Genomic DNA, 6,536 nt, shown 5'->3' on the forward strand with positions numbered 1-6,536 from the left:
GCGCAAGGCCGTAATTGATGATCGGCGCAAGGTCGTAATTATTCATGTTATTCGGCGTAAGGCTGCATTTATTAATGTTTTTCGGCATGAGGTCGTAATTATTATGTTAATATAAGATTCAAAACATGTTATTATTTGATTTATGATAAACAGTATATGTTTATGTACTATATGTTATCAGAACCCGGGTGTTAGTTTAGTTTAGTTTCAGGAGCACGGTACCGTAGCTTATAGATCAAATATCTATGATCAGATTGGTGCTAACCACCCCCCGAAGGGGTGGGAGATGGATAGTCGATGTGGCTTTCAGTGTAGAGTGTAGATGTCCGCCTAACAGTCTGGACCTGGGTGTGGCGGGCCCATCGTACTTACAAACATTTTTTACTTGGCAGTGGTCGGCCAGCCATTGTCGGGTCCCGCCTTCGAGCTGCACAACCTGTCATGAGGGGTAATACATGAAATCAACTAGCTATACATCCTTGGTAGTTTTTAGTATTATAGATTATATCAGATAATACATTATTTGTATGATTACTTGGAAGTATAAAATTATATGTTTATCTAATCATATTCTAATTTGTGTTTTATGGTATGTGAAATGTATGGTATATGTATTACAACATTAAATACTCATGTTGCCACACAGCTGATTTTAATTTATCTACCCTTACTGAGAGGTGTCTCACCCCAACTTTAAATTATTTCAGGAAACTCGGAGAGACCGATGGGTCAGGGCCGCCGCTGAGTGAGTTGAACTTCCTTGCTAGAAGGGTAAGTTCTGATCTAGGATTAGGAAATTTCTGTTATAAGATCCTAGGTTTATCTTGATCATTTTGGGGATTGTATATATAAATACAGTATCTTTGGGAATATAGTAGACTCTGGTATTATGTAATTATTGGTTGATGAATGTAATTTACATTACTGTTGTCTAGGTTCCGCTATGTATGACAGGTGTCCCTGCGACCCACGGGTTCGAGTTGACTATTTTATTTATTCTTCTTTTATTATATGAATATCTAAGTAGGTCGTTACAGTTTGGTATCAGAGCCTAGGATACTAGGTTCTGTAGACTCTAGAGTGCAGCAATAATAATACTAGAGTATAGGGTAAGTGGATTTAAGATCTGGTTTTATAGTCTAGATGCAGGACTTCCGTGGTGGTTTGTGTGATTTTCTTGGTGTGACGATTTCAAGAAAGTCATTGTAAACTATCATCGAGTTGGGTATCTAGGTTGCAGGATTGAACCTTGAATTAAGATTAGAAGAGATGAATTAATTAGGAGAATATATTATAGGAGTTGGATGATAGGTATAGTGAAGGGGTTCTAAGTTAAGTTGTTTGTTTTTCAAGATAGACCCTGGTGGCAGTAGTGCCCACTCTAATGGGAATGAGGGTGCTGGACCCTCAGGCGTTGCAGGCAATGATTCAGATGCAATTTTGCGCAGCATAGCATAACAAGTCATGACCGAAATTGCCAGGAGCTCAAGGGAACAGGGTGGTCTGTCGGCAGGCCAACGGTAGCATGATCGAGAAATTCATTAAGATGAATCCTCCGAATTTCTCAGGATGAACTGACCTATAGTCGCTAAAAATTGAATGTAGGAGATAGAGAAAATATTTGCAGTGCTGCAGCATTATAAGGAGCAGAGGGTGTTGTTTACTACCTATAGACTGACTGGAGAGGCTGAGAGGTGGTGGACGGCGGTGAAACTTTTAGAGCATCAGAGGACAGTACCTGTGGAGATGACATGGGAGCGATTTAAGGAGACATTCTTCGACAGGTATTTTCCAGCCTCGTCCAGGGAAGTGAAGATTAAGGAGTTCTCGAATTTGAAGCAAGGATAGCAGACCGTACAGCAGTACGCGGCGAGGTTCATTGAATTATCTCATTTTGCCCGTACATTATACCAAATGAAGCAAAGAAGGTACGACTATAACGACCCAGAAAATATTCATGTTTAAGTATTAAAGAGAGAGGAAAATAGAAACATGAACAGAAAGAGGAAGTAGACTTCGTCGGCGACATCGCATTTTGGAGATAATAATAATATCAAGGATTTGTCAGAACTCGTCGACGAATACAGGGCTTCGTCGACGAGTGCATAAGGAAACTCGTCGACGAATACAGGGCATCGTCAATGAGAAAATACCGAGAGGGGTTATGGAGCAACCTGAATTTCGTTGACGAATACAGGGACTCGTCGACGAATTTATTGAAAGACTCGTCGACGAGGTGATGTGTCTCGTCGACGAATCTGGCAGTATAAATATCTAAAAATCAGGATTTTTATCCATTTACCAACACCTCACTCTCTCTTCTCTCTCTCTCTTTACGTCTCCCTCTCCCTTCTCTTCTCAATTCCGGCCCCACCACGACACTCCTGGCAGAATTCTCTACAAGTTTTCTGGAGCGGATTGTCAAGAAAACTAATTTGGATTTCATCCCAAATCGAGGGTAAGATCTTTTATTCAGTTTTTGACTACCTGACAGTTATAGGAAATGATGTAAGCTAATAAATACTGATGATTTGTTATGGGAGATTGTATTTTCAACGATTTTATAGATGTATGTTTATGCCAGTTTATTATACAGTTTTATCAAATACGAGTTTAAATGATTATGTGGTCTAAGTGATTTTCATGAGATGAAGGAATTTGCATAGCTTTTATAATGTATCATACTATACTAAATACACAGTTGTTAACAGTATATGTAGTTTATATAGTTTTTCCAGTATATGAGATTATACAAAATACACAGATATAGATATATATATCTATTCACAAAAATTATACAGAGAATGTACATGCATATACAGGTTTTATATAAATAGTTTTATGAAATAGATATGTACATATATACATACACATGTATACAGTTACTCAGATCAGTATTTATATTACAGCTTTACACAGAACAGTAATATAAAGTTATAGCATGTCATGTTTCCTATTACCATAACATACAAAATATACAAACAGAGTATATAGACAGAAATACAGACAAATATATATATATAGAGGTAGCATCAAGATGCTACGGATACAGTATACAGAAATTACAGAATATACAGTACAGAAAGATAGAGTTATGGTAATTTTGGAAACATGATGAAAACAGAAAATGAGTATATATGTCTATATATATATATATATATATATATATATATATATATATAAAATATCAGATCCCTGTGGAAAGATTACAGACATATACAGTACAAATATAGAATAAAGAGCACGGTACCGTTGCTATATACAGATAGAGTGTAACCACATATCTCAGATAGTGTGTAGGTACCGTCTAACTGTGCTCAGAGAGGATGCAGCTTCCCAGTACGTTGGGTAGAGGGGGCCAGTTAGACGAGGTAGCAACCAGTCCCGCACCTAGGAGAGGATGCAGTTTGGCCGGGCTGAGATAGAGTAGAGTGTATTGACTTATTTGGAGGGTCGACCAGATAGAGTCCCGCCTACAGGCTGCACAACCCTGTCATGAGGGGTCAAATCATGACGTACAGAGTCCTAGGGAATAAGTACATTTATATATATGTATACAGTTTTACAGTATATGATGAGTATAGTATGATATTATCAGTACGAAAAGTAGAAAATACAGACGATACAGAACATTTTAAATTGAAAAAAAAAATGTTTTATAGATGTTTTATTGCATTACAGTTCAGTACTAATTTTAAGTATTCTTAATTAGTTGTCACACACTAGTAATAGCATATTTCCACTTAATGAGGGTCGACTCATCCCATTACTTTACCCTTTTTCAGGTGAGCCAACTAGGCGAGCAGATCAGGCTCGCAGTTAGAAAGTTGTTTGATCACCCTGGTTATAGGGTGAGTTTTTGTCAGAGCTAAGTATTTTTGAGTAGATGATGTTGGAGGGGTATTTTTGTGTGATTATGGTCTGCATATATATAGAATTCTGGTATTACCTAGTAAATATATAAATGGTTGCATGATATTTGTTTTCGCTACTTAGGTATGGATATGGATATATATATATATATATATATATATATATATATATATATATTTAAAAAAAAAAATGGTAAGAATTTTGAGGTCGTTACAACGGCAGTTTGAGAGATGTCTGAGGAGAGAAATACATAAGCAGGTGTCGATATTGAAGTTATAGGATTTTACTGAATTGGTGGATAGGGTCACTATAACGGAGATTGGAGAGTGGTTAGAGGCTGAGGAGCAAAGGCAAAAGAAGAGATCCGCACCTTTTGGTTCCTAGTAGGGAGTCGGTCGTGGTTCGTGGAAGAGAGGTGGCTACTACAGAGATCGGAGGAAGGAGACCAGGAATCACGGTTTTCAGGGTGTGCAGCCATCTCCAGCTTGCCCGTCTTGCGGGAAGAGACACCTGGGGGAGTGTCGTTTCGGGCGAGGTGTTTGCTATCGGTGTGGGGAGCCAAGACATATGATAAGGGATTTTCAGGCTTAGATTGGTGCTACTCCTGCTCCCAGACTTGCTCGAGGAGGCTACCAGGCGCCACGTGGAGGCCAGCAGTGGAATATGGCCCCAGCCAGGGTTTTTTCTTTGACGCCGGGTGATGCTGAGACAACCAGCGACATGGTAACAAGTACAATTAATATGTTTTCATTTAAAATTATTACACTATTTGAATTAGAGGCCACACACTCGTTTGTATCTGTGGGATGTGTTAAATTATGTGGGGATGAAACATAGACATTAAATGTTGAATTATTAGTAGCTACACCGACCGGGTCAGCGGTGAGATGTAGTAGGGTACTCTGTGGTTGTTCAGTTGATGTTCAGGGGAGGATTCTATCTGCTGATTTGGTAGTACTGGATATGCATGGGTTTGATATTATTTTTGGCATGAATTGGTTAGCAACTAATTTTTCCAGTATAGACTATCATGCGAGAGAAGTAATTTTTAGACAGCTAGGAAGACCAGAATTCAAATTTACAGGGTCACAAGTGCAATCTCTACCTCAAATGGTTTCAGCTATTCAGGCAAGGAGACTGCTCTTGAGTGGCTACAAGGGATTCGTGGTCTTCGTGAAGGAAACAATAAGGAATGAAGTGAAGCTCACCAGTACGCCAGTAGTAAAGGAGTTTACTAATGTGTTTCTAGATGAATTGCCGGGTTTGCCACCTGATTGTGAGGTAGATTTTTCTATTGATCTACTTCCAAGTACAGCGCCGATATCTAAAGCACCATACTGAATGGCCCCAGCAGAGTTGGCTTGACTGAAAGATCAGTTGCAGGATTTGTTTGATAAGGGTTTCATACGACCTAGTGTATCTCCGTGGGGAGCTCCAATACTGTTCGTGAAGAAGAAAATGGGTCTACGAGGATGTGCATAGATTATATGGAGATTAATAAAGTGACAATTAAGAACAAGTATCCTCTGCCCCATATAGATTATTTGTTTGACTAGCTCTAGGGTACACGGGTGTATTCTAAGATTGACTTCAGGTCAGGCTATCATCAGGTCAAGGTAAGGGCAGAGGATGTATCAAAAACGGCTTTCAAGACCAGGTATGGGCATTACGAGTTTCTTGTTATGCCATTTGGTCTGACGAATGCTCCTATAATATTTATGGATTTGATGAATAGGATTTTTCATCCATATTTAGATCAATTTGTGGTTGTTTTTATTAATGATGTACTGGTCTATTCGAGGAGCTATGAGGAGCACGAGATACATTTGAGGTAGGTTTTGCAGATGCTCAAGGAGAAGAAGTTGTATGCAAAGTTCAATAAATGTGACTTCTGGCTCGAGAAAGCTGTGTTTTTTGGGCATGTAATCTCAGGAGACGGAATTTCCATGGATCTTAGTAAGATTGATGCTGTAGTGAATTGGGCTAGACCAAGGAATGTCCAGGAGATTAGGAGTTTCTTGGAGTTAGCCAGTTAATACCGTCGTTTCGTTGAGGGATTCTCAGCTTTATCAGGACCTCTAACACGATTGACTAGGAAGAATGCCATATTTGAATGGGACGATAGCTATGAGCAGAGTTTTCAGGAATTGAAGCAAAGGCTAGTCATAACTCCAGTACTGATTATCCCATCTGGGGGTGAGGGATATACTATCCATAATTATGCGTCCTTGAAGGGACTTGACTATGTATTGATGCAGCATGGCAAGGTAATGGTGTATGCATCAAAACAGTTGAAAGAATACGAAAAGAACTAACCTACCCATGATCTTGAATTGGCTGCAGTGGTACACACATTGAAGATTTGGAGGCATTACCTATACGGCGAGCAATGTGAGATTTTCTCCGACCACAAGAGCTTAAAGTATTTCTTCATCCAAAAGGAATTGAATATGAGGCAAAGAAGATGGTTAGAGTTAATTAAAGATTTTAATTGTACTATCAGTTACCACCTAGGGAAAGCAAACGTGATAGCTGATGCACTGAGCAGAAAGTATAGGGAATCAGCGTTGGCAATTATAGAGATCTAGCGTCCGATCATGATGGATCTAGAGAGACTCGACATTGAATTGATAGAGAATAATCCTCCAGTATGTATCGCCAAC

This window comes from Malania oleifera, chromosome 5 (genome assembly GCF_029873635.1).
Source record: "Malania oleifera isolate guangnan ecotype guangnan chromosome 5, ASM2987363v1, whole genome shotgun sequence".
Lineage (NCBI taxonomy): Eukaryota > Viridiplantae > Streptophyta > Magnoliopsida > Santalales > Ximeniaceae > Malania > Malania oleifera.